This window comes from Phasianus colchicus, chromosome 9 (assembly GCF_987193195.1).
Source record: "Phasianus colchicus chromosome 9, bPhaCol1.hap1.1, whole genome shotgun sequence".
In the NCBI taxonomy this organism is placed as follows: domain Eukaryota; kingdom Metazoa; phylum Chordata; class Aves; order Galliformes; family Phasianidae; genus Phasianus; species Phasianus colchicus.
In genome coordinates, this window is record NC_143444.1 from 19,997,554 (window position 1) to 20,005,690 (window position 8,137).

Consider the following 8,137-nt stretch of genomic DNA (forward strand, 5'->3'; position numbering starts at 1 on the left):
CAGGCACTTTTAGGAGTGTTATTAGTGAATATCCTACTTCAAGGGTTATTCTGTTTCATGATAAAATATTTTTGTAGGTGTGCAGATAACAATCCTTATGTTACCTAATTCTGACTAGACTCTATTAAAATGATTTTTTCACTTTTCTGAGAAACTGTATTTAATCCCTATGTCAATGTGCTGAGAAAGATAGTAAAGATATATCTGAACTTTAAACATCTTTAATCTTTCTCTTTAGCTTTCATTCTTGTTGCACAGCCTCAGCAATCAGATTTCAACACTCCATTCCTCAGAAAAACTTACAGATTTAGAAACCATAGGGAGATAAGATTCTCCTTTGACCCAAAGACACATTCTGCTATCTTACATCTTTGGAAAGTCTTTTAAGTAGTGATGTCTATTGAAATTTTCTAAATAGATAGAATTTTATTTGGTAATGAATAGATAGTATCAGGCAGGTAACTGGAGTCCACAGGGGAAAAGAGGTGAGTTGCTCCAGGTAAAGAGACATCCCAGACAGTCCTCACTGGAAGCATTATCTGAAAGGTCCTTCGTAGCCTGGAGTTAGTAAACTGAATTGTTCTTCACGTCATTCTTCAGGGAAGGATGTTGATCTCACAAGTGTCGTTCTCAATGCAGCAGGAGTGAAGAAGCCAAGGACTCGGTAAATACTGAGCTTGTTTTGCCAGTTAAAGGTAAAGTACATTGCCAAGGCATCTGACACCTTCCCAATGGTTGCTTATACTGTGCATGTGCTTGAGCAGCTTACACCAATATGTAAAGCAGAGAGCTTCATGCTCTACAGGTTCCAGTCCCGCTCTTACCTGCAGGTTGATCCAGTTATCACTGAAGTCAGTTACCAAGGAACCAATTTAGAGTAAGCTGAAAAAACTCTCCAGAGCATCAATTAAATGTGGAAATGAAAATTTGAATGGTGATTAGTTTGGACTGTTATTGTCTGTTGCTTGGAAGGAAAGGAATCAGTAACCTAATTGTCTTATATAAGGTTACCTATTGTAAACTGTATCCCTCTTTTCTGTCCTTCCAGCTACGTGATTGCCTATTTATTTGCAATAGTCTTCAGAGGTAATGAACAGATTAAATTTAGATAGAGGGCTCAGATTTACTGTTGGCTCAGCTCTGCTGAAATAAGTGGAATTAGCCAGGAGAGTCAAAATACCTTGTGTTCAGCAACCGTAAGCTATCTGGCCTGTTGATGATTTCTAAAATCCCTCCTGTGGATGCTAGTGTGTTTGTAGAATGTAGTTTTAATGGACAATACATAAAGATCTGAAGAACAGAAAGTACTGAAATATAGAATGCATTATGTTACCTAGATAAAATAATTGTCAGAATGAGCAAAACTAAGCATTTGGAGGAGGGAGCGGGATGGTGAGAGAATTTTATTCTTCCACTGGGGCTGTGTTTCCTTTGGTTAGTTTTTTGTGGGGTTTTTTGTTGTTGTTGTTTGTTTGTTTATTTTTTAATATTATTATTTGTTTATTTGAGGTAAAAGAAAGCTGAACTGATCTTTTTAATATGAGATGCATATGATCTATTTAATGTTGTGCACACTTAGACAAGTGATGTTGGTTACTGTTATATAAATGACTTTGTAATCAAAGCCAACAGATAGCTTCCAGCATTGTTATTGTAGTACATGCTGCCAGTGTTCACTAATTTGAAGGTATGATGGGTTTGAAAATCCCAAATCCTCTGGTGGACCTTAGGACATCTGCTGCTTGTCTGACTAGGAAAAGAGAGAGTGATGAACGTACACAATTACAGGATCATTAAGGTCCAGATTGTAAAGCCACAGACATATAAAAAGCTGGACAGAAAGGGACAAAGGGAAAGTGTAAATTTAAAAAGAATGGTTTCTGTCTGTGCAGAACACAAGAAAGAAAACCATGGGAGTAAGAGGAATAAACAGCTAACTGCAGGTACATGCCATTAAGTTGTAGTGAGGCATTTACTGTGGACTGTGTATTTCCGTGTAGCATGAAGAGGTCCTGGGGTATGGCTGTACAAAGCTCTGGTGTAGCAAAAGTGCCACTAAGCATTTAGGCCTTCAACTCATGGTAGCAGAAATGGTGGCATACCTCAGTTTTTACTTTACAAAATCCCATTTGCATGAATGTAGCTCTCAATAACAACATATTATTTGATGAATAGCCTATGCTACAGAATTTTTTAAATAAAATATTCATAGCTGACATACTTGGCAATTATTTTCAAATGCTGTAAACTTGTATATATCTTCCTTATGCAGTCATAACATCAGTGATTTGTTTTCCCCTCTGCACCTACAGTAAGTTAGTTTTCATAAGGATGAAAAAGTGCCTCCAGAGACAACACGTTGCTGAGAAGAATTAGACGACCAAAGGTAATAGATCTTTTAATTTAAGATAGGGCCACTTGCCATTTCTGTTCCTTTAAAAAGCAGTCAATTCTAATTATAAAGATTTATCTTGGATTAAGGAAGAGAAATACTAAAGTAAGCACTACTGCTTCTAGTATAACTCTAGGGTTAAAGCTTTTCTAAATGGGAATTATGTGCAGTGAAGACAATAAAGTGATTGCCATAAAATTCTGAATTAACTGTTCATATGATAGAATTTTTGTTGTTCTGAAAATGGTTTCCTTGTAACATTATGTTTTAGGTTAGTTTTGTTTGTTTGTTTTTTAAATACTCATCACTATTCATCATCTATGTTGGGGGCAAAAAAAAAAACGTGAGGCAGAGGGTTTTTGAGAAAAATGGATTTCTAATAGTTCTTTTAAAGTAATATTCACATTCTTCCATAGAATATTGGAATTCCAATGGAAGAACACTGTTGTGATCCATCTTAACTCGAATATTTTCAGAGTCCAAATGAAATAACAAAGGTTTCAATAAAAGCTACAGATCCCCAGTTGAAAAAAAATTAACATGGAAAGAGTAACTTTCAGTACAGTTTCAAAGACACTGAGTTGTGTTTCCTCAACTTCCCCTTTGCCTCACATCCCTGAAACATTTTTGATTTTATCATGTCTTCCTTTTTTCTGATAGTGTTTGTTCTCCACATGGGAATTCCTTAGTACTCATCAAGATATCTGGTATCCTTCCTTGAGATATCATTTATCATGGGACTGTTTATCCCTTTTCTTATCTGGGCAACAGATGTGCTGGCCCAGATTTGGAGACTCCATTCTTTTCTGAGCTATCAAAAAATCAATGGAGAGGAATGTGACAACAAAAATGAAACCATGTCCAACAAACAAAGATTCACAGTCGTTGCAACTCTTAAGATACTCTTCTTTTGTCCTTGTCACTTGTAGAAAATGTGGCCTGACTTTATTTAGTATAGTGAAACATCAGTTTGTCCCAAACTGTTTCTGATGTTTCATTGTTATCCATGTGGGGAAAGTGATGGAAAAGCTGTGCTACTGCTCTCAAAGATCTTGGTATTAATATTGCACAGCCTGCAATATTCAGCCCTCAGTCTGTTTCTAAGAACTAAAGAGTCAAAGTATGTTTTCAGTATATTTTATTATGGATATCTGTGATCTTACAGTAAAAACTACAAGTCTCTCTTAAAGCATATATTCATAAAATATGAAGCAAGAGAAGACTATTTGTGTATAACGAAACTCTCTATATGCTCCTAGGATGAGTATTTTCTGTAATTTCAGTTGAGGACTGATAGATAATACAAGAATTTGGAATTAAAATAAATACCAAGATCTGAAAAATGTGCATTTTGTTTTTCACGTTTTATTAATTTAATGTTCAAATAATAATATGATGATAAAAAGTTATGCATGTCCAATTGCATTATACTTTATTGCTTGTCACCCTATTCTAGTATTTCTGAATACAGATAGATCTGGAGTTGCATTAATTTTCTTAAGAAGATAACCACCACATGAGAAGTCACCAGGAAGGAACTTTTTTTAAGGGCATCTACATGCACAAAATGAAGTGATAAATACAAATGAAAGATGAGTGTAAAGCTATAGGAGCTACATCTAAAATTACCACAATGCTATATAAATCAACTTAAAATGAAAATGTGGCTAACCTTAACTGCAGTGTTTATTGATGTAGTTTGCTTAGTATAGATGATAGCTGAAAACTTGTTCATGTATCAATTAAATGCAAGAAGGGACATAACAAACAAAGCAATTTAGAAGCCTTGTGGCAGTACAAATATCCATTTGAATTTTAAGTGTTGGGTTTTTGGTATGTTCTTTTTTTTTAATGTGAAAATAGAAGTATATGTTCTACTCCAACAATTTGGCCAGAAGATGCACTAAAGATATAAAACTGGAGTTCAGAGCCTTTGCCCGATGACAGAAATGTATCTGTAGACTGTACTCTAGTGTTCTGTTAAGTTTCTTTCAAAACATAAGAACGAGAATGAAAACAGAGACTTGGCAGCATGTTGGAAGGTAATGAGAAGTTTGTAGAACACTTTAGGATCTAAATGAGCTGTCTGGAGACCTCCCTTTCTCTAGCACCAACAGATCATCACTGATTACCTTCAGTAAGTTTGCAGATGATGCCAAATTGGGAGGGAGTGTTGATCTGCCTGAGGGGAGAAAGGCACTACAGGGGGACCTGGACAAACTGGATTGATGGGCCAAGGAAAATTGTGTGAGTTTCAATAGGGCCAAGTGTTGGAACCTGCATTTTGGTCATAACAGCCTCAGGCAACCGTACAGGCTTGGGGAGGAGTGTCTGGAAAGCTGCCTGACGGAAAAGGACCTTGTTGTACTGATGGACAGTCAGTTGAATGTGAGCCAGTAGTGTGCCCAGGTGGCCAAGAAAGCCAGTGGCATCCTGGCTTATATCAGAATGTGTGATGATCAGGACTAGGGAACTAATTCCTGTCCCTCGGCACTGGTGAGGCCCCACCTCGATTGCTGTATTCAGTTTTGGGCAGAAAGGACATTGAGGTGCTGGAGCAGATCCAACAAAGGGCAACAAGGCATGTGAAGGGCTTCAAGAACATGCCCTGTGAGGAGCAACTGAAGGAACTGGGGCTGTTTAGTCTGGGGAAGAGGAGGCTGAGTGGAGACCTTATTGCTCTCTTCAAATACCTGAAAGGTGGTTGCAGTGAGAGCAGGGTTGATCTCTTCTCACTGGTGACAGGCGACAGGATGAGGGGAAATGGCATCAAGTTGCACCAGGGAAACTTTAGTTTGGATATCAGGAAAAACTTTTTTACAGAAAGGGTTGTGAAGCACTGGAACAGGTTCCCCAGGGAGGTGGTTGAGTTACCATCCCTGAATGTGTTTAAAACCCATCTAGATAAATGGGATATGATTTAGCGGTGGGTTGTTGGAGTTAGGGTAGTATGGTTAGGTTGTGGTTTGACTTGACGATCTTTAAGGTCTTTTCTAACCTGAGCAATTCTATGTTTCGATGAGTGCCTGAACTTCTTTTTGCAGCTGCAGAAGAGACTGCATCTTCGGGGAGACCCCAGAAGTCCAGACAAAAGTCTTTCACAATACCCATAGAAGTACTGAGGCCAAGGTAGCCTCAGGGTAGAGATGACATTTCAGAACAAGAGATCAGCAAGCAGGAGAGATCTGAGCCAGCAATGCAGGTGAGAAGATGTGCAGTGATGGTTGCTCCTGCAGCCTGAAGAGGAGCCTGTACAAATGTCTTCAGACTCCAAACCAAAAAGTCAGTTGTTCTATGTAGTTACTCCAAAAGTAATCTCTCTTATTTATTTCCATTGAAATGACAACGGGTACTAAGGGTACAGTAATGCTATTAAATAAAGCAAATTCTCAGCTACAAAACACTATTTTTCAGCACAGTAACCACAATAGCTATGCATTTTCACCCGTGATGAACAAGAGCCTGCATGTCATGCTCATAAAAATCTGCACCAGTAGAGGTGACCCACTATTTCAGTATTTTACCACCTATTGCCTTGCTGTGCTCACATCCACTGTTTGCTCTCCATAAGCATTCAGCAAGCATTTACGAATGTCAATGTGTGCCATTTTTTACATGGGAGTAACTCAGTGACATACTTCTGCTCCACAAACACTTCCATGTCAGGCGCCATTTTGTCAGGCTGTCTGCCATCTGTCACACAGCAACAAAATGTATCAGAATATTGGTGGGAAGGCTCACCCTCTACTGCCATCCCTCCAACATCTGCCTCTGATGTCATGGGCCACTTATAATCAGAACAGCCCTCATAGGTCATGTTTGTGGGCTTATATTATGTACTCTGTTGTGTTTTCACAAACTAATGCTGTGTTCCTGTTCCATTTAATGAACTATTTGCTTTCTACAGAAACTTTTTGCTTGCAAGTGGGAATGCGTTGCCCAGTGAGTGATCCAGAGAAAATATTTCTTTCTTCTGTTTTAGTGTGGGGATGGGCTGATTCTAATTCCATTTTGTTAAGAACTCCGAGTCCTGAATCTAGCACTTAATGCTATTGAAAACTCCTGACAGAGCACTCAAAATACTGCATATGCTAGTAAAATGTTTATCTCCAGTAAGTAAAGTCATAATAACTCAAAATTTTGATCATTCGCAATCTAATTGGAAATCATTATATATCTAAACAAGTAAGTTTTTCAGCAAGCCTAAAGAAGGCTTCCAGAGTTAATGAACGATTCAAGCCACTGCTGATCTGAAAAAAGAGTACTGAATACATTTGCTTAAGATATGAGTACCAGGCTTTGTTCAGGAGAAAATATCTAACAGGTATCCTGCATTTTACTTCTAAGTGTCACTGATAGAAGTGTGTGCAGAGTGTGAAGGTTCTGGCAAAAATAATGTGACCCCTTTTACCATTTAGAATCTAACACTACTGTCACGTGTCAAAACATTTCTGAAATCATTTTGTTTTGTTTGTTTGTTTTTTGCAGAATATTTCCTTCAAAGCAATAACTGTTCTAAGTGGAAATCCCAATCAGATTTAAAATGAACACCATTGATCAGAGACAGGTTTGTTAGTTGCTTCTTACATAGTGTAAAGCAAACTGTCACAGTTCCATTTCAAAAATAAAAACAATAACAGGCAGCCAGATTCATACATTTATCCAGCTATTAAACTGAAACTTCCATAGTGGTATGTCTTCTGCTGAAACTAGAACATGCTTCTTTCAAAATGCTCCAAGTATCTTTTGCAAAGGAAGCAGCCCAAGGTTCTGCAGCAAGTGTCCGATATTCTCTTATTCATCTATAGCAATGCCAAGAGTAAGAGGGGAGGGACAGTACTTGGTTATTTCCTTTAACTCAATGATAAATCTGCTTTCAGTGTATGTGGAGAACAAAGCAGCTCAGACTATCTAAACAGAGTATTTGAAGGAGTGCCATTCCTCATGCAATTGAATGAGGTAGTGGTAGCCAATACTTGCCAACTCTTCAGTTACATCGTCCACACTGAAGACCCATTTTCTCCCCATTGAGATACTTTTCCCCAGTGAGACAGGATACTTTTTTTTTTCTTTTAATTGTTTTTGTTTGTTTGTTTGTTTTAAATAAATCCTCATGGGTTAAGCATGTTGCAAATTAATCTCAAAGGAAAATATGTGAAGAGCCACAAAGGCTCCTCTCCTCAGGGTACATAGATGGCCTACAATACTAGGTGTTTTGTTCTCTGTCTTCTCAAAAGGGTCAAAGACATTAGGTAATCCCTGTCTGCCCTTGAGGCTATACCTGATTTTATGTCACTTTGCAGTGCTGAAACTATCACAAGCACGAACAGCCTGGCTTCAGCTTCTGTCCATTCTTGACATGGAATCCACATCCCCTAGTGGCCAGGATGTTAACTGGATACACAAACTGGAAGCAGAATTCCTTTCCCCTAGGTGAGTGTTGAAAAAATTGAATTCTGGAGTAATATTTGTTCTTACTTTCCATCTTCTGTCCATGGCTTCGTAGTTAAAACATAACAACAAATGATATATGTGTGATTTGTTCACTTACTAAAATGAAAAAATAGTTTCTGCTGATTTTTACCAATTTGACCAATGTTGAGGTTTTTTTTGTTTTTGTTTTTGTTTTTGTTTTTTTTTTGCTGTTTACTGTTTTTTGTTTGGTTGGTTTGATTTTTGTGGGCTTTTGTTTGTTTAAATACAAGAACTACTGAGCTTTTCATTATCTATGTGTTACCAGCTTAC

At 37.8% G+C, this 8,137-nt stretch overlaps 1 long non-coding RNA gene across 2 annotated transcripts; it reads left to right on the plus strand.

Moving 5' to 3' along the window:
• Window positions 1–597: 597 nt before the first annotated feature.
• On the plus strand, window positions 598–7,821 carry LOC149916858 (uncharacterized). Of its 2 annotated transcripts, none has more exons than XR_016469283.1 (5): window positions 598–664; window positions 2,313–2,386; window positions 5,437–5,594; window positions 6,881–6,959; window positions 7,696–7,821. It is a non-coding gene; the product is annotated as an uncharacterized LOC149916858 (long non-coding RNA). The 2 variants fall into 2 exon arrangements; XR_016469282.1 differs by having other exon boundaries at window positions 608–695.
• The last annotated feature ends 316 nt before the right edge of the window (window positions 7,822–8,137 follow it).